The sequence below is a fragment of the Grus americana genome, chromosome 13 (genome assembly GCF_028858705.1).
Source record: "Grus americana isolate bGruAme1 chromosome 13, bGruAme1.mat, whole genome shotgun sequence".
In the NCBI taxonomy this organism is placed as follows: domain Eukaryota; kingdom Metazoa; phylum Chordata; class Aves; order Gruiformes; family Gruidae; genus Grus; species Grus americana.
In genome coordinates this window covers 5,958,565-5,984,924 of record NC_072864.1, presented here as the reverse complement: position 1 = coordinate 5,984,924, position 26,360 = coordinate 5,958,565, and the positions used below count along the sequence as shown (strand labels likewise).

The 26,360-nt window shown below is 40.6% G+C and overlaps 1 long non-coding RNA gene across 1 annotated transcript in view; it reads right to left on the bottom strand.

Moving 5' to 3' along the window:
* The window catches only part of LOC129212437 (uncharacterized), a 298,847-nt gene that overhangs the window by 222,857 nt on the left and 49,630 nt on the right, over positions 1 to 26,360 (bottom strand). The window lies entirely within an intron of this gene.

The following is a 26,360-nucleotide window of genomic DNA, read 5'->3' as shown; positions in this document are numbered from 1 at the left end:
TTAATTACGCATAACAGCAGAGGTACATCGTATATCTGTTCAGATCACAGCAGTCATTTGAATCTCTCTGAATTTCAGGATATTGACATTTGGGGACACAGTGGAACTAGAAACAGACCCCTGTAAAAATACACAGCGACTAACAGGAAGGCAAAGGCAACAGGGAGATCTGAACTGATTCCTTGAGCTTCGTGGACAATTTGAGAGAGAAAAGGTTAATTCTCCTTCAGGATGCAACCAAGCAGAAAATCAGCTAGTCCAAATACATATAATTTTCGGCCACCTCTGCAAATTATCCTTAACTAATAGTGAAATCACTCAGAATTTATTTCTGAAGAATTTTCAATAGTTACGTTGAACAGGGTACACTATTTTTAAAAGCAACACTGATTTAGGTCAAAATTCTTCAAAGTGCATGCATAACAAGAGGGCATGAGCTGTATCTTTGGACAGCTGGGGCTCTCAGCCCTGCATATTGTTGTGTGTGGTGCTGTAGTAAGAAGTGCTCTTCCTCTTTTCCAAAAAATACGTAAGTCTGCCTTTGACCTAAGTACCCTTTTAGTTGCCCTGGCTCTGCATCTTTGATTTCAGTGAAATTGCTTCCACCTAAAGCAGTTAAAATGATACACAAAAGATACCATCACCTTGAGTCTATGCCAGCTGGGTCAGAAAGAAATCTCGACGTGCTTGAACTGCTTTGCTGCTAACGGTACTGAGGAAGACGACAACTACACCAGACTATTCTTTCATGATGATGGACAGAAGTCAGTGTTAGTTACCAGCTGGCAATAGGTTTACAAAGTATTGTTCAAAGGCCATGACTGCAAGGAGCAAAATAGCTAAACAGGGGTTCAGGCTAAGAAAGTTTGCTATAATGTGGCTGACCATTAAAAAAAATAGCACTCAATGGCACTTTGCACTTTCAAAGCACCATAGGAATGCAGAGAAGAATGTTGTGCTGAAGTACTTCAGATATCACAGAAGCTAGAAGGAAAAGCAGAGATTCAGCTTTCTTTGGTATTTATAAACTCCACAGTTAAATCAATGAAGATGACTGCAAAGTATGACACAAGGGATGCACTCATTAGCACTATTCAAGCAATTTAAAGTGACTTTTCAAACATGGAAGGAAAACTCCAGGATCCAGTAAATTATTCCTTCCGCCTCTTGCCCCTTGACCTAAGGGGAGCACGCATTTGTCAGATGAATCCGTCTGTTTGTCAAACTTGTTGCGCATTTTGCTAAAGGCTACCTCAGAATCTGGTCTCAGGAGCAGTGTCTGCTTCTTACCCACTAAACCACAGTGCCTACCATATAACTATTGCTGCTGAACTAAGCACTTACTTAAACATATTCTTCTGCTAAAATCAGCTAGAAATCTCATGGACACCTTCTACAAGATTTCTGAGTTATGAGTGGCTTGTGGTATCTCACTATGCCTGGTTCAGGCTAAAACCCAGAACAGTATAGTCAACTAGAAACAATAAATAACGATAAGATACTTAAATTAGTAATGAATCTGTATCATTTCTGCAAGGAAATCTTACTTTCAGTTGTGAAAAGCTGCCAGTTTCCTTCTAATTTACTAATTAGTGATTTATAAGAGCAGCCATCTCTAGAATTACCCTTTCGTCTGCAAAAAAGTCATGGCTCTAAGTCTAGAGCTTAATATCGGCCAACTCTGTGACTGCCAGCACGTGTGTCAGGGTTGTGGAGAAGAAACTGGAAATGCAATGAAATCTCTAAGCAAGTGAAAGAGTGGAGCTGGATGGAAAAGTGAGAAGTATTCCTGGTTAAGCAAAGATTTTATTTGCTGTGACATTTTATTAAAGGAAGTTTATAGGTAAACCATAATGCAGATAAAAGAGACTGACTAATCCACAATCTTTACAATTCCAGATTATTGTTAATTGTAGAATATTGTAAGGGAACTTTCCTGGTGTATTATCCCAGAGGCATTCACAATACACTTGCCATAGTCTATCTCACATGACAAAACCATGCTTGGCCTAAAGAGCTAACAGTCTGCAGGACCACTTTTCTTTTTTCTACCAGTGTTTCAGCAGAATAACTTCACTGAATTAAATGAAATTATTCTGCATTTATACAAGCCTTACTTCCCCCTTGTGTGTTCCACTTTGGAAGAATTTCAGAAACAAAAGAAAGACTCACGGTTCAGCAAACCATAAACCAGAAGTTACAATCAGGAATATTTAGTACCTGCACAATATCACTGCATTTTTTTCTAGTCAGTTTTATTCCTTTCCTTTAGGGAAACAGAGTAACCATAGACAATTTCTACTTATTTACCCTACTGCAATCCATTAAGAAGACCACTGTAACTCTCCCTTGACTACGAGCAGTATTAGTTTCCCTAATTTCTTGCAGAGGTGCCTGTGCTAATGCACTAGTACAATCCACGGCTGCTTAGCTGCAGGTTCAGTGTAAAGGTAGGGTATGAAATAGGTTGTGGTTTTTAGAAAGAGCAGCTATGATGCCACTAGCCTATTGAAAAGACTAGGCACTACCGACACACTGGTGATTTGCAAAATTTCATACACTGCAACCTCAGTGAAGTCAGCACTATGGGAGGTAGCTAACTGATAGGTTTCTCTTTGCAAAATGGGGATGCTTTACTGGGTTTTCATGTATTTCACACCCACAGTATCTCACTTAAAAGTAACGCATTTCACCTTCTGCTTTGGGTTAGAACATCAGAAAACACATTTTAAAGACATCAGCTCTTGTTTTCAGCAACTCATACTTAAGCTTTTCACCCATTCTCCCTCCCCTGCCGATGTTCTATAAGATAAGGTATGAAATTTTTCCTATTGTCACAGTTTTATTACTCAGAAATTTAAGTGTTCCATTGATCACCATTTCCTGTTGAAGGAGGTAATGTCTACTTGCACCATTTGCATTCAAAACAAGCAGAGCTACAAGACGAGAGACAAGACACCATTACTTCAGCCAGATGCCGTATTAGAAATTGCTCTAATTTGTAGTATTTAGATTGAAAGCATCAAACCCCCCCCAAATATTCATAAGCTCTTTGGATTTGGAGTAGGTTCCCTGAATTTCCAGGGAAAGGTAGAGGAAGAAGAAGATCCATATTTAGGAAGAGGACTTCCATTTTACAGTGTCTTTTTTGACTTCTGCTGTAGATCATACTCCAAGACAATATTTACTCAGTGCGTGTGGATCAGATAAGCATGGGGAATAATAGATATACAAATATTAAATGTGCACACTACAAAAAAAATCCTCACATGAAAATTTGGCAACTGAATGCTTAAATTAACATTAGCATATTCAAATCAGGGCTTTTGTGAGCAAGCCTGCTATCTTCAGCTTCTGTTTCACAAAGAATAACAAAAGTGGTTATTTTCTTAGAGCAGAGGAAGGCATTTCAAACAACATTATGAAATTAAAAGGCATGCTTCCTAAACAAATGCACCACCATAGGCAAGCGATGGTCTTTCCTTCACCCAGCATCCTTTACTACTTAGAAGTATTAATGTTGCTCCAGGAAATAAAGGAATCTAGAAGGTGCTTCATAATTTCAGCTCTACTCAGACACCCTTAGTGACAGACGTTTCTAATATAGATAAGAAAGATGGAGCGGATATTAAAGCCCAACATCTCCCCATCTATTCTTTGTTATTCTAGCAGAGATTTACCTCGAGCACTTTCTCCGTACGGTGGAACCGGTGTCAGTTATTGCAGATGCCACTGTGGTCTGCCCGAGAGGAAAAGGCATAGGTGTGTGTTAACAGTCCCCATCAGTGAGAGAGCTTATATATTGCACATTATAATAAAAGAATGAGGGGGGATGTCAGTGGAGGTGGGAACTGGAGAAAATAAGGAAGAACAGAGTTATTCACCTGCTCAAGAAGTAAATAACGGAGAAATTGAAATGTCTCAAATTAGGCATTTTCATTCATATACAGACTAATATTTGCTTTAAGATATGCAATGTTTAAAAACAATATATTGCCAGGCAAAGATGGTAATTCTTTTCTAGTTTTTAACATTTTTCTACTGTGGCTTCACACAATTTTTAGTGGCAGTATAAGCCCCTGTGTAACACACTTAAACCTTTGAGCAAAAGCTTGCATTTCTTTTTATTTTTATGTATAGTTAGCTCAAGAATCCCCAGTAATTCGTAGCCCACAGGCTGAAGCCAGGTTAGTTTGCTTTCTTGTCTGGCCATTAGATGGCAGACAACTGAACGACCATTGCTGTGCATTGTGTCCTTGAGTTTATGAAATAAGCAGGAAAATGCTGCCGCTCTCTAAATTAGCTCACTTCACATCCACTAATGATAAAGTACACAGCATCCCAAAGGCCTGCAAAGTCCCCTTCCTTCTTTTGACTCCCAAACCATACGTTGCAGCAACCCAAAACCTGTAATAAAAACACAAACCAGCCATTCCTTCCTCTTTCCCTGACAGTCAGTTGCACTCAACTTTAAGTAGAAAGCATCATCCCAGCCTCCATTCCCTACCATTTCTGCACTCATGATTAATCTCTGCAATGAAGTAATTGGTCTCATCTGAACTATGACTGATTTCCCCATGGCAGGATTTCTCAACAGTATGAGAAAATGCCTGACGTTGCTCTCCTACTAAAGAGCTGTTTAAGCAAGGGAGTATAACTGCATACTCGTAGCCGCCTTTTTGAATCAGCACTGCAGTATTTGCAAGGGTATTTATGTACCGGTGCCAAACAGACCTTGTTTTTCACAAGTCAGTGATAACATCTACGCACACCTGCTGACATCAGGAGCACATTTGCAATGCACAAAACCAAATATAAGCATGGAAACATGTCTTATAAATGCAATCCATTTCTGTTCTTCAGATATACCCATATGAAAACCCATTTCTTGGTGTAATTGCATTGTTAATCTTTGAAGAATGCCAAAAGATTAATGCAAAAATGCTCCCCACCCCCGTCACATCAACAATAGGAAATTTCCATCTATCGTAATTTGAATGAGGTGCGACTGGTAGTGCGACTTTCGCACTGGTGACAGACCTGTGAACATATGCATCAACAGCACGAGCGACCTTCACCAATATAAGCTGTGGAAATAGCGTTGCATATACATCTTGATTACCTATGGCCTCCACCCCATATAAATGGCATCCAATCGAACCAAAAAAAACCTCCTTTCTTGCATATTGCGTTCTTGCACAGCCTTTCACTGAGAGTTTCTAAATGGAAGTCCCGCATACATGAAAGCTGCTGTAGGACAAAGGAGGGTCAGGTTTGTGCGTGCTTTTTCAGCAGTCCAACTTCATGATGTGTTTGAATAATGTCGGTACGAAGCACAGCCAAGTGTAAGTTAATGGGAGTCTTTATCTGTGGGATTAATTTAGAGTGGGGATAATGCAAATACACATGTACCCGCACACACTCCATGTAGTATATTCCTATACATCAGCACGGAAAGCAACACCAGCTTTAGCAAATGCGGTCAGGGCAAAGTATCTACTAGACCAAATTTACAACAGAGGTAGGGGGCATTATAAAAGTCATGGTGATTTACAGAACTACAAAAATTATATCAACAGACATCAACATAATCTGTTAGTCATTCACAAGCTGTCTCCCATCCAACAATAACCTTCCAAAAGATTGTCTTAAAAAGTCCAGGGCACTTTGCAATCATCCTAAATTCAGAGAAAGAAATGTGTCTTTCTGTGCTGTTACCTGAAGCATGGAGGGACATGCTTCAAGTAACATAAAAGGCATAAAACATGTGTAAGAGGAGAAACCCAACATAGTATTTTGCAAAAAGCTCTTTCTCCAGTTATGCTTCTGCACTATAACCTCTCATAATTCTATTATTTGAAAAGGTGTAGGACTGTAGAGCTGTATGTTGGTTCACCAGGCTCAGGTCAGACTGTGCAAGTGCAAGTCTTCCTCGTGAGGCCCCAGTATGTGGCAATAAATTGAAAAGGGGCTGAGTGTAAGAAGTAAGAGGTGGGTAGATACCATATTGCCCTACAATGAACTGGGAAAACTCATTTCACCTTCCTCCATCCACTGCACCAATGGACTGTCAATTGATTTGCGAGGGTCACTCACCCATGCACCCTGCCTGGTTCCCATGCCAGCTCGGTCCTTGAGCACAGCTGAATATTGAGGGAACAGAATCTGCTCTTGATTCAACACCATGAGGGCCCGGATTTGAAGTTAACCAGCCAAGACCCCGTCACTCGCTCAACACTGAACCACACATCGAATCAACCTTGCCCACTTGCACGCCCACTTAATCAATGAGCTGGGGATTCAGTCGTCTGCCGCAGATAGGACTACTTTGCGTATTAAACTCAAGGGCTGTGTGCCACATTATCTTGATCAGAAGTTAATACTTCAGCATGCCAAGATTTGAAAATTTGCCCAAGAAATGGGGAACACAGCCGCTAGTGCCTAGTAATGTGCTACATGGTATTTCAGGACCTGTCTACAGTTCAAAGCTTTTTGCACCATCTTCTCCAAACAGAGCACAATGTCCACCATGGCCAGTCTTCGCACACGCTGCTGTCAGCCTCTGGATACAGACTTTATGGAATCTGTCATTTAAATGTGGAGCTTACTTTTAAATTCTCCTTGTGGGTAATGAATAACACTATTTTACTTCATTACTAATGTTAGGCAATTAGAAGGTATTTTATGGCCTGTATTCCACATGCTCTGGAAATAATTTTAACAAATACTACATCAGACTATGTCTGCTGCACAATAGACATCCTTACTTATGCTATCCTTCAGTATACAGAGGGATAAATATGAATCCCACATGTGGGAAACTGTTACTCTTATAGCACACAAGAAATCTTAGTGAATCGTGTTATAATATATTATTCATTACACGTAGTGCTTGAAGACTAAGAGTTCCCATGACTACAGTATAAAACCAGTTTACTCATAGTATAAACTATGAGTTCAAAAACACGTCCCAACATAGCCAGCTACCCTTTACATTACCACAGAAAAGCTCAACAACGCAGGTTATTGTTCAGTGCAGAATGACTAAACATGAGCAATACGTACTGGAGATGTGATCATTTACAGACATCACACTTTTTGCTTGTCTCTTTTACCTCCTTGGGACTCCGTATCCCAGACTTCCAGACCTAGCTCGTGCACCATGATACTACTACCTCGTTACACACTTAGTTCTTCCCTTGCTTCCGTGGACTGTAGATTATCTTTTAATACATCTTTATTTAGCAGCACTAGGAATTTTAACTCAGTTGAAATACACATTGCATACATTGCTGAATCGTAGACGCTAATGCTAGTTCAGCCCCTGCTATCCTGAAAACACTCATAATATAAGCCAGAATTACTGTTTGCAAGAATGCCTGTGTGACTTTAAAGCCCAAGGATTTGAATCAGTTTTGGTATTTTTCTCCGAGCTTTGGAAAGCTTGACCAAATTTCGAACTTGCAATTTTATGGGCAAAAAAATATTCCTGGTTTAATTCTGTATCTGCAATTTAGCCCAGTTGGATGTCTTAAAACTTTTCTACAGCATTGGTATGCATGTGCATGTGTTATCACTCCTGTTACAAAAATGCTTACATACCACCCTTTTCTAGTGGCTCAAAGGATCTCAGCTGGATATTCACATATAATTATTTTCACATAGTCATCCTCTGCCTGGGAGAATTTACATCGGCCTGTCACTGGAAATAATTGCTGTAAATTATTTTTGGCTGATGTTTTATACATACAATGAACAAACGCACAAAGACCACATGATGGATAAATTCAGTTAAAATCTTTTAAAAGCCATTTTTCTTAGTTCTAGACTACACATGACTGATGTAACAATGTTTTGATGATGGAGTCGGGGAGTGCCTGTAGCTCCACCAAGAAAAATACACCCTCCTATTGCAGGGCTTGTTTCCATCCATGTATCTGAATTATTAGATCAGCTGTCACTGTTCTAAGGTAAATGTTCGCAACTTCTCCTTTTACACCATCCATACTGGTGGATGTATTTCCCTTCCTATCTTGATGCTTTTCTCAGACATCAGGTGGGTTGTCCACTTCATTTCTACCCTTATAACTTGACTGGTTCCTCTCATTAATACATTCATTTTTTCTTGCTACATGATTTTGGTGCATTTAGTTCAGATTTTCCTCTCTGGCTTTTTTTAGAGCATTTGGCTTTGGCTATTTACAGGTTTGGCCACATAGCAGAATGGGAGAAAATGGAAAATGAAGAAAAAAAGTCTCCACACGGGAAGACACAGTAAAAATAGAACAGGTAATTGTCAGTACACCGACTAAATCCTTTTCAACAAATTCCTTTAACACAGGCCGGCAAAGTAAAACCATTATTATTAACTCTATAACTTCTGTGATGGCTCACACCAGCAGAGAAAGACCCAGGGAGTCTACACGCAAACACCACTTTCTGCTCCATGAAGACGGAGCCTGGCGAGCAGGACATTCCCAGCTCTACCAACACGGAGGCATCAGTGCAGGACTTATCCCAGCACTCGCTTGCCTGTCATCCGTTCTACCTTGTGTAACACAAGTTCAAACCACCCATCTCCGTACATGCAAACCGGGACCGGAGCACCAATACCGCAGGCTGTGCCAACGCAGCCAACAAGGCAGCATCCTCGGTGCCGTGCTAGGGATTTGCATGGGGAAAATGAAGTGAAATGCCTTGGAGCCTCTGGCTGGGTGTCTGGTTCTTTCCCGTTTCTTTCCAATAGACCAGTATTTTACTCTTCAAGCACTAACAATAAATAACAGGTTATCTTCCTAAACACTGCACAGCCTCCTGAATCTGCAGATTCACAGCAAAGTGAAGGTACCCCTGGAAGCACAATCATCCAGGTGATTACAGAGTCTGTGTACAGGACATGCATTATGCAAAGCCAGGCATGATGAGGCTGGCTGACCAGACTTTCAAAGACTGGAAAGACACCATGCTTCAAATGTAACTGCTATGACTTCCTCCTTCCCCGCATTTGCCCAAGCCACCCAAGGCAAGCCGGTGGCTTGCTGACCATCTTCTCATTAAACTCAAAGAAAATAGGGTCTCTGGCTTCATTAGGAGCTGCCTCAAGCCTTAACGGCTTGAAAAAAAAGCCTTTTAACTGTGTGCTTTTTCCTTAAATTAAAATTAAAAATAATCTCAAACCTCCAAAAATTTTTAACTACTTTTAAAAAATGAAAAGGAACTTAGAGGAACATTAATTAGCATTAGAGCTGAGGACTTGCAAGGCAATTGCTTGACTGAGTTCAAGAAGCATCTGGATAATGCTCTCAGTCATATGCTCTGATACAGCTGGTCCTGTGTGGAGCCAGGACTTGGACTCAATGATCCTTGTGGGTCCCTTCCAACTCAAGATATCCTATGATCCTATGAATTTCAGCTTGGTATGGCTTGAAACGGCTGCTTTATAAACCCATGAGAAATTAAGTTTCTGACGCAAATAGCAGATAGTTTAAACTTACCGCTCTGTTGCCGCAAACAAACAAAAAGGACACAAAAAATGTATTTTGCTTGGTTAATTGATATTATTCTGATAACTGTTTCCATGAGCACCAGCTGTACGCTTCTCCCTGGCTTCTGCTTCTGCTAGCCTTTAAGGCACTAAAATCATCTGACTTCTGAGCAGGTAAAGCCCACCCAAAATTCTCCTTAGAAATTATTATGCCTTTAAAGAAAACCTATGCAGTTTTGTTGTCATACCAATCATTATGCCTTTGGATCATCTCAATGACTAATAGCACCTATTAGGACTTTTAAACTTGACAGATGTCAGCTTAGCATCATATTGAGAAGATAATCATGTGTAACTTATGCTGTAACTAAGTAAATTGCAGTAAACAAGCAGCAAAAGTCACTGTCAGTAAACAGAGCAGATGACAATTCTAAAACAAGGTCTGTGGTTTCCAAACTGTCTGCATTTCATTTTAATCTTTCAGAAGTAGCACAGAATAGACCTTTGTTAGTGTGTCTCATACTTACTCTTATGGATCATTAATTATAGTTCTAAAAAAATATATAATTCTGAATAGAATTGGCTGAATAATTCATAACAGTTACACTTGTCTGGACGAGTTGTCTGCAAGTAGATCAAGATCATCTTAGCTGTATTCATTATTTAAAATTATTTGCCAAATACCTCCTACAGATAGTTCTTGATCTGTAGTTATTTGGGAGCTGCTAGTTGCAAATATTTAAAATTTATATGCTGGGCATTCACAGCTTGATATTTGGTCAAAAACATACATCTAGTCATTTGCTTGTGTATGTAATTGCCATGCTTACAAAATCACTCAGGCATTCTCATGTAAAGATAGACCTGAATTAATAAGAGTTAGTACCACGAACCTTCAGCAATGACCAATAACTGTGTCCATCAGGCACAAGCCATGTGTTTCCTCCTTCAGTCGAGACCCTTCCACTCCGCAGATACGCAAAAAGAGCAAAGATCTTCTTGCCTGGAAGAGTGTCACACAGCAGAGACAGATGACAAGGACAATACGGAAACAGTATCGCGATCCTCTGCCTGCAGGGATGATTGGTTTGGGAACTAATTTTCAGAGATGAAAAAAGGAGGTGAACTGTAATGACTGAATCCCATCTTCTCATGCATGAGGCAGAAAGCTAAGTGACTGAAATACTGTCAGCTGAAATGCCAGTATGAAATCCCTAGGAAAGAGATTTAGCCAACTTGGCAAAAGCAGGTGTGTTCCAGATGTGGATCTTTCAAAGACTCTTTGTTTATGCAGGCAACGTCCAAATATTGCAGGAGCTTTAAGTATTTGATGAGCCAGAATCTGGTAGCAGATGCTCCAGAATAAACCCGTCTTCCACCACTGAAGCCACTGGAATTACTTTGGATTTACTACAGCACAAGGGAGACGAGCATGTTTCTGAGTGAGAACTTTATGATCTTTAAGAAACCAGAATTCCTTACACATATTCCTCAGAATTACTACAATTAAAACTGTGATCAATCTTTCCAATGTATTTGAATGCAAACCACCCATTCTGCTCTAGGTCAGTATGAAGCCTGTTCTTGGCGCAGCATTAGGAGTAAAGGGGTTTGTTACTCTAAATCCCTTAAGCCAAGGTCCCAGAGGTATAATTTGAGCCACAGATAAGTGCAGGACTGAACAAGCATCACATATAAGCAAGTTGCTAATGTCCTCTATTTCTCCTGCCCAGAAAGAAGACAGAAGGGAAAGAGGTAGTAAGAGGAGCATGAAAAGCAAAAGGACAGTGGAAAGGCAGCAGTGGCAGAAATAGATTCCCCAGGCAAAAAAAAAAGGAGGCCAAATTATCTTGGCACGCCTCTGAACATAGACTATTTTATCATATATAGACCACTGGCCTTGGTGGGATCAGCATATCACCCAGTTAACTAGTGTAGCCGATGTCCTTTACTAAATGGAGTTGTAAGCTTCTTGAAATAAGCCACAACTATTTCTAGCGGTGTTACAGCTGAAAGAAACAGCCCCTGTACATCAAGTCAGGAACTCACACCTTTTGTAACAGAAGATCCAAACCACCATTTTACATATATTCATAAGATCTTAGATTAAACTTAGAATGGGTCCCACCAGGAAAAATATTGATCTGTACAGATATTTTCTCAATGTTTTATTAGGTACAGAATATTAAATGGGCTGTCATCCACGTAACTGCTTGTGCACCATTTGCCAGATGTTGTTTGTGTGTCCACAGCAATGTAGTCATATTAAAATGAATGAAACTGTGATTTTTGCCGGCTGCTGAGCAATACCGCAGCCTCCACTGAGCGGCCTGGCCTGATGCAGGCTTCCAGCAAGATACAGTTAAGCAGACATTAACTGCAGATTTCAGTTCTTCATTGACCTACAGTACAAGTTAATTAGTGACTTAATATTGCTCAGACATTCATTAAAGCTTGAAGTGGGCAGAATTTCATCTGTTTGATTCTTGCTGTTTAAGAGTGTCCAGGGAGAATATTTACAATTGGTGGATTGTGACCACCTACTTTCGGACGAAAACTACAGATTTTCTTGGCAGTAAACAGTCTGTTATCCTGCTAAGAATTTGTAATTGGTCAAAATATAGAGATATTCTTCCATTATTAGAGTTACTCAATGGCCAAGTTTTAATGTGGTCTTAGAGAGGTGCTACTTCTGTTACTACCTGCTTCATTTAACGTATTACATTTTGACAATTCCTGGCTCTTTAGCATCCCTTTCTGTTGTCTACTGCATTATCTGATGGTCTATTAGCACCACTTAGGTAAGAAAACTGTGTTTAGTGGTAAGATAACATTAGTCAATAGTTATGTTTCCTTTTAATAATTAAAATAGGAAACATGTCATTCTTTTATATTATTAAAAGAAAGTCCTGCATGTTACATATTTACATTAATTCAGTTCTGGCCATCCACAGTCACTGTCATTTGTATTTCTGTAGCATGTTAGAGAGATGCCTCAACACTCCTGATGTGATACGTGGCTGCAGATTCAAATTTGTCAGGAGCTTAAGAGAGTTCTCATCAGGGATTAGCCTAGACGCCATCTGCAACAATTATAAATCATCTTGATAGGAGAAGCCTGGAAAGTGCATTTAGGAGTATGCAAAGTAAATCAGACTGGGCCAAATGCATCCCGTCTGCTCCTAAGCACCAACTCTCATCTCCATATCCACTGTGGCTGCTCAGCTCCTTCAGCGCTGCCAACCCGGACCCTGCTGCTTCTCTCTCGTTGCCAGGGACGCATTAAGTATTGATTTTCGGAGTACATCTTAAGAAATGTATGTGCTGTTATGTGCCCAGTTGCTGTGAATGCACACAGCTAATGAACTGCATAACAGATCTAATACGTAGCTACTGTAGTCTGTATGCACAAATGGCATCATCCAAAGTTTTTGCATGCTGACCCTGCTTCAGCTCACAACTCCAGCACAGGACCTCACGCTTTTGGTCTCTTGCAGAGAAAGGAGAGAAACACAAGGGTGCAAACTCTCATATGAACATATGGGGAAGAAAGAGAAAGATCCTCTCTTGAAGTCAATAGAGCTATGATGATTTATACCCCCTGCAAATCAGCTCCTTAATCTACAAAAGCAGGCTGTCAAAGAGAGGCCTGGGCAGCTGGAGCGAATACAGCTGTGTAACAGCCACTCTGCTCCATTTTTGCCTCAAGCATCATTTGCAAAAGCAGCCGGCAACAACTCCAGTTCTCACCCCAATATTGATTGTGGTGGTTGCTGATGTATGAAGCAGAACACAAGTTAATTATCAGATTCCGGGTTAAGTTTGCCTGACTGGCAGTTAGAGGAAACCTTATCTTGATGTGTAAACTCAATGTTAAGGAAGAGAGCTGAAGGAAAGTAAACATGGAGCGCAAAAACCGCAGCCAGTGGGTCTGCCTTCTTACACATGCAGCCCACAGTCTGCAACCTGTTCCCTGCAAACAGCTTTAACTCCACAATTAAAACTAGCATATGGAAAAGATACTACAAACAGCAACTGCATTGATGATTTATAGGTCTCCAGCTAACTGTTATCAAGCACAGAGGGTCTTATCTTCAGGTGATTTGTTCATGGCACTATCTTCACAGAACAGTAAAAAGTATGAAATATCTGTCATGATAGCACGCAAATGTCCCAGATTGTCCCCTCTTTATAATGGATGACTGAAGACAAATAACAGTGGGTAAGGAAAATTAATGTCTCAAGAAGAAATTGAAAGGGCACTTTCACAAGCTGAGGAAATGATTGTGGATCCTTTCAGTTACACATGCCCCACCTAAAGGCCTGTATCTCCCGTATGTTTAGCTATAGATTGAGGTTATTGCTCCATGAGGGCTAATGCCTTCGCCTGTGAGAATACAAAAGCTCCCTTATACCTGGGGAAAGACCGGCCCAGCCCAGCCCAGCAGGGCAATAATGAACCCCAACTCTTCTAATGCCTTTCCCTGATAAAGCCATTGCTCCCTAAAATTTATCCTAGTGTTTCCTTCTCAATTAAACTCCAAGACACAAATCCAAACTTGCACAGGTGAAGGAGGTACCCAAATACAGTGCTCCAACAGCCTGACTATGGCTCAGTCACTAAGATACCGTAAGAGAAGGGGGCTATTGCCATGATGCCTGTTGCTCCTTGCCAAGCTTTAAAGAAAACAACGTTCATAAGTGTATTTTGGGATGAAGCTGATTGATTCAGGGTGATACACGTTCCCTAAACAGTCACCCAGGCCAGACCTCTAGGTGACATGGATGGGGCGGCACCTCATTGCAGATCAGGACCAGATGCTCAGTCTCATCAACACAGTTTGATGTCTTGGCTTATCAAAGATTTTGGGTGGCATGCAAGACACATTTTGGGCCTTGCAGGGAACTCCACACAGAAAAAGGAGTTAATTCAAGAGTTACATAGAGTTAATTCCAGCAGAGCAGGTGCCTACCCAGGATGACCATTTTAGCCTGAACCATTCCTGACTGGCAGAGCTGAGGGTGGGGCCAGGTCCATTAATTCATCCTTTTCTTCAGCACTTTGCAGGAGGGAAAGTATATTTGCATACACTTGCCATCCCACAGCCAAACTCTGCACTTTCTTCTGTTACTCCAGCTGCAGTGAAACCCTTCTCGGCCATACGGCACACGTCATGAAGCAATCCTATCCAAGCTGCGTAGAAGGGGATTGTAACAAAAACCTGTCCTCTGCCAGGCTGGAACACAAAAGGTTCCTCCGACGGCTGCCTGAGCCCACAGCCCTGCTCCCACCAGTAATCCCCTCCTCCATAATTTAATAAGCTTCACCATAGTGAGGTTCGCCCTCCCCCACCGCACGATTCCCTTTCCCATTCCCCAGACAAGCTATGACAGCCGCCAAGAAGAAATATTCCCCGGTGCATTGTTAAAGGCCTAACTCCCCAAGCCAAAGACAGGCTCAGTTAACATTAAAGCCTTTTCCCTTGTGAGCAACCTGAGCTGAGATTAAGGAATGAGCCCACACTGTCAACCTTAACCCTGATATGAGGCTGGTAACTAGGGCAACAGCATCTCACAAATAAACCGTGCCATGCTATTTTGTCTTCTTATGCTGCAACACAAAATATGATAGGTAAGTGGACGGGCAAATAAAAACCAAACATTGCCCACTCCTCCGGCTCATATTTTAGTCCTGGAGTTATGAAGAGCTATGAATGGTTATTTATTAGTGCTGACATTAATGCAAAAAGATAATCTTTTTCACTCTGTATGCGTGGCGTACACCAGATGATAGTGTGCTCCTTTCTCGCTTGGACTCCAGTGTAATTATTTGCAGAAGGTATCTTCCCTATATTAGACTCAAGCTGCTTGTCTGGTTTAGCTTGATCTTTATTTATAGATACTGAGTCTGGGAGCTTTTTGTATGCGGAGCAGGACACAGTGACCTACTCTGGCTCAGTTATATAATAGTTTCAAAGCAGACTTAGTGTAAATTGACCCTAATCTGATCTTGAATTTTAACACATTATAATTCCAAAAATAAATCAGCATTTACCACACTCTATGCAATTAATTTATTTTCACAATTGGAAATAATCAAAGACTGACAAATCTAAATGTTATTTAGTAATTCCTTAAACTTTTTTAAAAATCCCTCATTAACTATCAATATTACAATGACTAATATGTTATTATACCATGCAGCTCGGGAGACCTCTGTAATACACTTTGCTCAGCTTTAGAGTCAGTTTCCAAATGCAAATACTATATTCACAGAAAGAAAATTTAAAGAAAAAATTTCCATGTGTTTTTTGAAAGCATCCCCTTAAAATTCACCCAGCCAAATTTGCAAGGAGAAGGAAACCTGTGCACACATTTAAGCACACAAGTAGCACTCTTTCCCCATCAGTATTTGAGCACGCAAATTTACAACTCCATCCCCACAAGCACTTCCCATGGGCATCTTGATTGTACGTTTCAATTGTACTCATGGAAAGGGAATACAAAAGAGGTATAAACACGGCTCATAAAATTAATTTTCAAACCCGAATCAGTATTCGCATATATTTTTACAACATTTGCTTAACTTGCCAATGAATAGCAGCTGTATGAAAACACAGAGACATGTTCAGAGTGATTTTTAACAACTTTGAACAATAACTCCCTGCCAAACAACTGATATAAAAGGATCTTAGTATCAATGGAAAACAGGTCGATCACATTCTTCCTTTATATCAGTATTAACTAATTAATCAGCCAAATTGATTATGCATGCTATTCAAATTTGGCCTTTCTAAAATGCCATAGCTTGAGTTCAAAGTGATTTCTTATATGGTAATACTTATATTAATTTATAGTGACTGTTTGCATGGTATAAAAGCCTCTAGTCCTGCAGACTGGCCCGGCATGAGCTGATCATTCTTCGCAGGCAGTTGCCGGCTAAAGTCCTGCACAGATCAGATTGTGCAGAGGGTAACTAACTGACATTCATCTTTACTATCAGTGAGTAACACGCAGATGGGTTTTGGCATTGTGCAACGGCAGTAAGTGTGCATGCTTTCAAGTGCAGCTATTAAGGGCCATACTGATAGTCCTTGCATTATGCAGGTTATAAAGCGTTTCTGGATGATTAAAAGCCACCTTCTGAAATACTTGTCCATTCCTCTATGTATCAAGTTATTCATTCTCTATTTGTTCAGGAGAATAGAGCCTCCTGCTTACTTACAGTATGTAGAATAATTCACTTTGATGTCTGGGGGAGTGGGCAACAATTTTTCCTATTGCTGCTATCTGTTCCTGAAAAACTGTTTATTTTAAACTATGTTTGTCCAACACCTTTTGCAAATGCGCATTTGTGTATTTATTTTTTGTGAGTCAGGTAGTTGATTCTTGTCAAAAAACTCTTGATGCAAGGCACTCAGAACAGGGACGGTGCTCATTTTCTGTGCAGATTTGTATGAATTAATGATGAAACGCTGCACCATTTGGAAGGGTATTCTCCTTCAGACTTCTTGGCAGCTTGGTTCTGGGCAAAAATACCTCTCTGGACACCGGCAGTATGTTACCACATGGAGACACAGCATCTGATCCCGCTGTGATACCCACAGAGAGCTCCAAAACAGAGTTCCTTACAGGCCTTCCAAAGCATTACCTAACTCGCATTTTCCTGATACAGACTCAGGGTAGGGTTGGTTTGTTTAGATAAGGTTTCAAGGACAATATATGGGGAAGAAAAAGGTCTTATTTTTGCCATTCTGGTTTTCACCATTCCCTTTGCGTCCTCCATAGATGTCTCTTCCTTTCCCAGAGGAGGCGGAGGAAGAGATCTCACCAAGGGAAGGCTGTGGGTAAGAGTGAGACAGCTTCTCCCAAGGGAGGTCTCAGCCATGCTGCAGGCACCAGCTTCGTCTCTGCAGCTGCTCCTCTCCCTCTATTACAGCCTTAAACCCATGTCCCAAATCCCACTCGATGCTCCAGGCACCAGACATGGGATATTTCACACCCTTTATCTCCTACTTCGGCCTTCCCATGCCACACAAAGGCTCTGGCATCATGATCATGGTCTTATCTTCACTTCTGACTGAAAGAAACTCAGGGTGAGGGTAAATCCTTGCTGCATTCTTCTGTTTCTACATGTACAATCTAGGAGCAGAATAGATAGAATGAGGATCCAGGCCAAAACTTTTAAACAAAATTAAGTCTCATTCCATCAGCTGCATTCCCGTTAATGGGTTTTAATAGGCACCAGTATTTCATTTTTTCTTCAGAAATAATCCTTCTAAAGACACTTGTGTTTGCAAGTAGACATTATTTTTGGCACACTAAGTGTACTGTGGAGGGAAGACTCTATTGTATGCTGCTTTATCTGGGAGTGAATAAAGGGCAGTAGGAATGGATTGCTCTAACTCCAGAAGAGATTATATTACATATGTTTGGCATGGAAGGAAATAAAAGTGAAAATGGGGCATATTTCTTTTGAGATTTTAAAAAATAAAAATTAAAGCTTCTTTTAATTGACCTACCTTTGCTCTGAATAAATATTTTCATTCTTTACCCATAATACAAAATACCTAATTGAATGTGTACTAATGAGCTTAAAATAGTTCATCTTGATATTGATTTTCCTTTTTATTTACTATCACCATGTAGCACTTTTAATTAAGAGTTGAAGAAATTGAAGGAAAAAAAAATAATCAATCCCAAAATATACCTTCAAGGAGATTTTTCAAATTATACAAGAACAATACAAAGATAAATCAAGTGCAGAGGGAAAAAATATGTGTGTATGTGAATTCTCAGTAATAAATCTTTGTTTTCAGAATGGTTAAGGAGCAACTGCTACTCAAAGGCAGGTAACTAGGTTGTGAGAATATGGCAAAACACTCTGAGGTAAGGAACAGCAGTTTACTATTGCAGGCATTTACCAAGAAAACACAGAAATCAGACAACTAAAACCCCCTCCCAAAAAAAAGAAATGGTAATAAACTTCAAATCCCACCAAAAAAATTAGATAATCATAGACTGCAAGACTGTACAGATGCAGGAATGAAGCTTTCCAGAGGTACAATTACTGAAGGTGTTTGAAATAGCACCTTTTAAAGGTCAGGTTTTAAGGCTGTCTAAAACTGGACCCCTACTGAGTACTTACAACTCTATCTGAACTAAATTTTCTGATACAGATGGCTGGGGAGTTTCTGCACAGACTCTGCAGCTCCATGATAAAATGATGGCTCCGAGATTAGCAACATGCCAAGAACATCTGTACCCAACTCAAGTTGCCTGTGATATTATGACTGTCAGACATTGTGATGTCCCAAAGAGGTATTCTTGACCTAAAATAGACTTTTATTTCAAGACCAGAATTCAGGAGACAAAAGCGCTCTCTCCTGATTTTAAGGTTCAAAGTCATGGCTTATACACTAGCCATCTGAAGTCAAGAAACCAGCACCTCCGAGGAAACCAGGAAGGCACTTCAAAACTTTTCTCTACTGACACCACCTGGGTGGTTTCTTGATAGAAGCCCACATATAGTTGGCAATTCAGTTCCATAAATGCTTTGCATTTTCTCTAGTCTTGCTAACGATGCCTGGATTAGAAATGTCTTTGGGACATAGTCTACCTCACATCTCATAGTTTTTGTATGCCATTCAGGAAAAGTGCACCGGGAGCTTCTGCTTGATTAGATCCCAGGGTACTGCTATAACTCAAACATTTATTAAATAAATACATCTGAAATCAGTAAGACTACATTATATCTACCCCCCCATAGCCTTGGAGTCTTCAGGCAATATGCCTAGACCTGCCTTCCCAAAAAGAGAAAGAATCCACAGAAGAGCTCAACCAGGTAACAAAACAAACTCCACTTCCAAGGGAAACCTCTTCATTTTGATTACCAACACACTCCAAATCTCCAGTCTGAGTAAACTTTAAAATTCTTGGGAGGGTTCACAATCAGACCCTTTCAGTCTGCAGAGTCTGCTCTGTGCCCAGGTAAATTGGTTTACAGGCTGCAGGTCTCAAACAAGCAGCAGCTGTGGCTTCCTCACCCACAGCAGGGCCAGCTACTGGGGCACCACGGGCAACCTGGGCAAACCTCTGCTTCCCACCGCTAGTTCAGTGACCCGCGGGCTCGCTCTGAACAGCGCGGCCCCAGTGTGCCACCTCTCCACATGGTGGTCACATCACCACTCCTCACAGGAGTAGGAACTTTGATCTAGGCCAGCCTCGCAACGAGTTCCTCTGTCGTTACCTTCAGGGGAACAAGATTAAATGAACTACACTTGAGAAGCCTTGTTCCACTCTGCCAGTGTAGCTTTACGATTCCCTATTTTCTCCTTCCCAGCATATCAGCTTCATATAGGACTCAGCTTCCCCTATACCTACCCAATAACAAGAGCATTTATGTTGCAGGTGCTCACTAACTACCCCAGTTACCTAAACAGCACTTGAAAATCAGGATAGATGGAGAAAGAAATACAGAGCAACCAACCACTTTTCTATAAAACTATATAACAAATGAAAGGATGCCAAAATATTGATTGACAATAAATCACTCTTTATTTTGTACTTTTAGTTTACCTTTCATCTGGTGTTCTGAAATTTGTTGATGAAGAGAGCAATGCAAACATAATGCTTTTGAAGCATCATTATCATTTTTAGACTTACAATTCTTTAAAAGAAATTTACTTTTCACTACCGGTAACAATCACAGAGACAGGAAAAAATCCTTTCCTCAACAGAAGGCTCACCAGGAAGGCACCTTTAACTCATCATTTTCACCTGCAAATTATTATCTAATCTCTATATAGATTATAAACTACTCATATATTTTCTAATAATTTCCCTTTCCCTGGCCAGGTATCTGTGCCAAGACTAGTCAGAAAGTCAGGACTCCAGTGCCCGCTGCCCAGCCCTGCCTTAGCTTGCAGATAGCACAATAATGCCGCGAGTCCATGGGAAAGATTCCCCCCACCTTTCCAAGAGAATAAGGATCCCCGGTTTCACTCATCTTCATTAGGAGCTACTCTCTTAAGTTGTCCAGATCTTTTTCACCAAGGCACATTGGATGTGCAGCACCTAGCCACCCACCGCTTTAAAAGCACGCCTGTGCTCGAGGGCTGAGGAGCAATGGCAAACGACAGCAAACCTCTTCATGCCGTTCAGATCAGAAATGCCAAATGGATGATGCCCTGAAGACCCTGCAAGTAGGACCTGTGGCAGCTGACTGTCCACATAACTTCATTATGTACTGAAAGCCAAGCTGAGCAGTAGTAATATGTTTGCGAACAGCTTTACTTTCCTCCTGTCTGCCTTTGGCATATATTTTTTCCCTGCAGGGCTTCATGTGGGAACCAATTCAGTTTCGCTGGGTAGATTTCAAATGTCATTTTCAGGAGAGAAAAATAATTTGTGTTGTGCATTTTTTCAAGCTTCATAAGCATTACTAGCTCAGTGTAACATTAGTCATATCCTTACAGTCCAGCAGTGCTATAATCACTGCTTTACTATGCAAACACTATCACTCACATTTAGACTTTAACTAACTCTTTTCTCTACGTACTCAGCCTGTTAGAAATCTTGCATGACAGCTCTTTGATATCTACACAGTGTATTTTCAAGACCTCAGCAACAAAACGGAAGCATATACAATCTCTCATGATGTTGAACCTTATGCAATTGAAGGGTTGAGTTTAGACTTCAATTATTTATGAACTATTAGTTTCCTGAGCTAATCAAATAATTTCACCTAAATAGTTGAATAGCTTTTACAATGCAAGACAGTGCAATACTTTATAATCCTTCTTGACAATGTGCTGCCATAGGCAGGGACAAATTGCTGTGCATGTGTCATTCAGATTTAAAATTGATAATGGACAATCAGAAGATAAACATCAATCTTCCAGACTTATTATACCATACAGAAAACAAGCAGCGACAAAAATGTTTAGGCACAAGAAATGTCTGGCTATTTCGAAAGCAGTCTAAGGAAAATACAACAAAGGGACATTATTCTAAGAGAATAGTTTCTGTATGGGGACCTGTTCCTGCTATTGTAGAAATAATCTATTGAGCAATGCTTAATGTGGTCCCCTAAGCAATTTTACACATATATTTACTTGGAATACAACGTAACTAGTCATGTAAGTACAGCATTGCCATGTACTATAAGAATCACAAACCAAGACCCTCAAAATCATGAGATGAACTTAGAAATTTTGGAGGTGTCTCTCTTTGGCCTTGCCCCTCCTTCTGCTCTTGCCATTCACATTGGTTGGGGACTTCACAGGCATCTTCATTTCCTTGTGTTCAGGTGGACTTTGATCAGATGCTCACCTGGTTTGGTTGCCGTGTACATTAGCGTCTCCACTTTCCTCTCCTTCACCTTGGCTACAAATCACAGCCTACATTTAGATTCCCAACTCACTACCACGCTCGGCTTCTCCAGCTATTAAATATGGTTTGATCCCTGCACTTGGACATAACGATCGGGAATGAGTGATCATATCTTGGTCTTGTTTGCCTAATAATAAGATTCTAATATGAATTAGTGAATCATCAAAAAAGATATATGACTGGTCTAGTTTTGTTGTGTGGTTCTAGATTAGTTTTGTATAAACATTGGTCATATTTAAAGCTTTTTTATCCAGCCATAAATCTGTTTGTTTTCTGAAGGAAAAGCTAAGATTTTTATTTAAAGGATGAGCTTCTACAAACATCAGTATTTCATCATTCATGATAGAAGTATGAAAGCTGGTAGTACTGTAAAGCCAAAGATAGAAGAATATGGCCTAATTCTAACACGCAAAAACAGTTTTCACATTAAACCATTGATTTTTTATTTATTCTTAACTTCAAGTTTTCCAAGGTTGCTTATCTGTTAGTTTACAGAAGAATCACCCTGAGCATGAAAATTCATAGTATCACCGATCCCTAGAAAGAACATTTCTTTTTTCTTAGTACGATACTTTTCCACACAGTTTATGCTAATAAAAGAAATATTTTCATACACTGATAAGCTCAAATATTTGCCTTGATAAAGCATTAACTACTTTTTATGGTATGAAAAAGTATGGGTAATTATGACCTCACTTTCAAATGTATGCAGCTGGCTTTGCACAAAACTCTCTACTTTCTTTCTGGAGCATTTTATAGTGAATAAAAATACACATTCACGATATTAGATTTAAAAAACACTGCCATCGGTTGAAAACAATCCATCAATATCATTCGATTCTGAAGTCTGCTGCAAATTTCATCCCCAAAATTCTTGTCTCTTGACACATCTATCCATTCTGAGTCTGATCTGCAAAGGCCTAAGCACCTCTACGCTCAAGTCCTCATCCTACATGAGCCTAGATGCATTCCTGAGGTCAGAGGAAGATGAAAGAGCTTTGCGAGCCAAGCTCTGGGAGATTTAGGAGTGGCAGTTTAAAACATTAGTGTTTCTAGGTCTCTACCTCATCCTTCTGCCAGAGGTTAATGTCAGCCAAATGGGATGTAGTTATGCTTGAGATGCCGCAGTTTATTGCCCAGGGTGTTACTTTAAACCGCCGCTGATGATTCATGGATACCTGAAGAGGGGTGAGTTGGACAACTGGAGTGACAGTTTTTTAAACCACTGCAGTTAATCCACCAGAGCTGTAAATTGTGTCTTTGTTCCATCTCTGAAGTTGGCTGTGTGATTCTAGTTCATACTGGTAAATCCAATAAATGTAATTCATGAATGTAACTTATCACTGGCATTTTACTTTTATGTAATGTAATTAAATTTCAAACTACTACATTTTTCTTTACTTCCAGGATTTTTTAGCTCTAAGTTATTGTTTCACATTACTAAACTTCATCTGAGCCTAAATGTCATTCCCCAGAACCACTGTACTCAGCATACATGTGAAGTTTTTTAGATATATTTAATGCCAGAATTATTGGGCTGGACTATGAAGTTATTCCATTAAAAAAATTCCAGCTTGGGAAAGTGAACATCTAAAAATGAGATGTAAAGCCTAAATGCAAGGATTTGGGTTACATGTTGGCATTCTGCTTCGTAGTAAGAATCTATTTATACACGCTATGCTATGTTCACCAGGGGAATATTGAAAACACATTCGCAAATTAAAGTCTGAGTCAGAACAATCTCTTGCTCAAGTAAAAAACAAAAACAACAACAATGACACAGAGCCAGAGTAAAATAGCTTAATTTGTGTCTATAAGGAACATGTTTTTCCCCTAGCTTATACCTTTCAAATTTGGCACATCAAACCTTCAACTTAGGGATGATTCATTTCAGACACAGCCATTGGTTATTTTCATCTATCTGGCATTATACCTGGCAGGTCACCACTTCTGATTGCTGCTGCCCTCCTGCTCCATGATGCATTGAACACAGCCCTGTCTGCAGTCCCCTGAGACTGCTGCTATCTTGGTCAATATTAGAGATTGAGGCCTCCAGCACAAAACCCACACACTTCCACAGACAGCGTCTTGAGAGCTGTAAGAAACCCACCTCCCCTGAGCATCAAAAACAATGGCAGTTTGCTAGCACAAGGGATGCAGCCAGCAAGCTTCACTTTAAGAACACCCACCCTGTCCTGAGTGTGCGTGAAGGCCAGAGCACCCTCCTGAAAGGTCTTTGTCATCTGGTGGCAGCCAAAGGCAACCTGCTCTGCCACCGCACCAGGAGAACCTTCCCGAGAGCTGACTCCACTGCCAGTCGTGCTTGGGGAGACGGATACAAACAGCCACCTGTGGGCAACACCAGCACAACTCCCGTGCATCAGCACTAGCACAACTCCCACGCATCGCCTGTATCTCACTAGAAATAGTGACCAAGTTTTATGATTACAGTAGGAGACATTCACTCTGCTGGGTGATAAATCTTCCACTCAGAAGCTCATTGCAGGATGTGAGTGCAACACTGTTTGAGACCAACTGATCCCCTGCTTTTTTGTGTGCTTTTCTTGCCCAAGGCATTGTATGATCTACTGAAAATGTGGGCATATTCGTGCAACAGTGGAGGAGTTACAGGATATTCTGTTTTATAGGATGTTATATCAAGTCTTAGAACCCAAAGAAATACGAAGGATCATTTCTCAATTAAAAAGATAGATGGAAATATTTTCTCTAAGTGTTACTGTCTTTAATGTACATCTGACCCCTATTAACAAGAGACATTTGTAAGCAGTGACTGCAACAGCATTAGCAGTGTTAGGAACCTGTAAGCCATGTTTCTTACATGGGGAGTATTTAAGCCAACAGCATAGACATAACCACATCTGCGCAGAGGTACCATGTCATATGCCCAGCTTCACAATAAACTCAAAATGATCTCCAGAGGAGGACATCTTTCTTTTATGTCCCCACAATAAACCCACTGATCTTACTGAATATTGAAGACTGGCAGGTAGGACACGGGCAGTCAGGCCCTGCAGGTCAGAGCCAGGCTAGAGCTGGGTTTGGAAGCAGGCACAGACACACAGGGACGTATCTCTGCCCAAAACCAGAGAAGACAAAAAGAGTTTGGCTCAGCCAAGGGTTTAAACAGGAAGGCATGATCACACTTTGGGCCAAGAAACCCAAAACTACTGAGCCGAAGGGTAAGTAGAAAGCATGATGAGAATCCAAGCGAAGGGTCAGGAAGCCAGGGCACGTGTACTACAAGCAGGATTTGCAAAAGGGATCAAAGACAGCTAGTGAAGCCCGGGCAGGCTAGTCAGAGGAGGAATCAGAAGCAAAACAGAGACTTACAGCTTCAGCCAAGGGACACATCGAACTGCCAAGAACAACTGGAGGTATTTCCACATCTGACTGCTGGGTGGGGCAAACCACCAAGAGCCCCACAAGCTGCTGCTCAGCTGGGAAGGCTCACTGGGCTCTGCACCCCAGGAGCCCTGCTGAAGCCCACGGCAGAGCCTGGCTCTCCTGCCCCTGGGCAGAGCTGATCTGGGATTGCACATAGAGGGGTTTTAGCCATTCTTGGGAACACTGTTGCCAAATTACACGTATCTCCGCAAAAGCGTGAAACACTTCAGTGTATCAACAACACAAGGCATATTTCCCCACATGGGGTTTCCTGCTGCTTTTTTCATCTGCTGTTATTTTCTTTTTGAATTACAGAAGAGCCACTCTTTCTAGTAATTGTTTTATTGCTTATAGTCTGTCAGGGAAGATCTGCGAGTGCCCTGCAAAATTTATCCTTAGCAAAAGAAATAACAAATATGTCAACTAAACCTGTCTATCTTTCTAATGCTTTTATCATTATCCTTCTTTGGATATGGACCTACTTTCCATAAAAGGTGATATCATATATACTAAAACTAATAGCAAATAATCTGATTTTAACTTGCAGATGTGCTTATCAACCAAGAAGATTGACTATTGCCCACATTATTGATTAGAGAAAACATATCAATGCACATTGACTCTACGTTGCCAGTGGAACCCCTTAAAACTAATGACTTTCAATTACTCAGTGCAGCAGTGGCAGATGTGACAATTGCTTCTTCAAATATTGATTCCAAAGATTGCATGAGTGATGCTGTTTGAATTTATGGAGCACTAAACTATGCCTTTCAAATAACAGATGCACCTTTCGATCACTGATAGAGTTTGTTTGGGTTTTAATCTCAGTCAATAACGGGGTGAATTTCACTGTTCCGAGTACTGACTTGTAGACATCTCCAACGGAATCTCTCTCTAGGACCTATACCTAATGGCTGACAACGTATTTGTTTACAAAATGAGTACACTATCAGACAAAGTCTGCAGTACCATGCAACTTTCTTAACAGGCTGATAATTGCTTATTAATTTCAAAAGTTTTGCACATCCCTAAAATGGTCTATAAAACCCACCAATGACAAAAACCATAGTAGTCTATA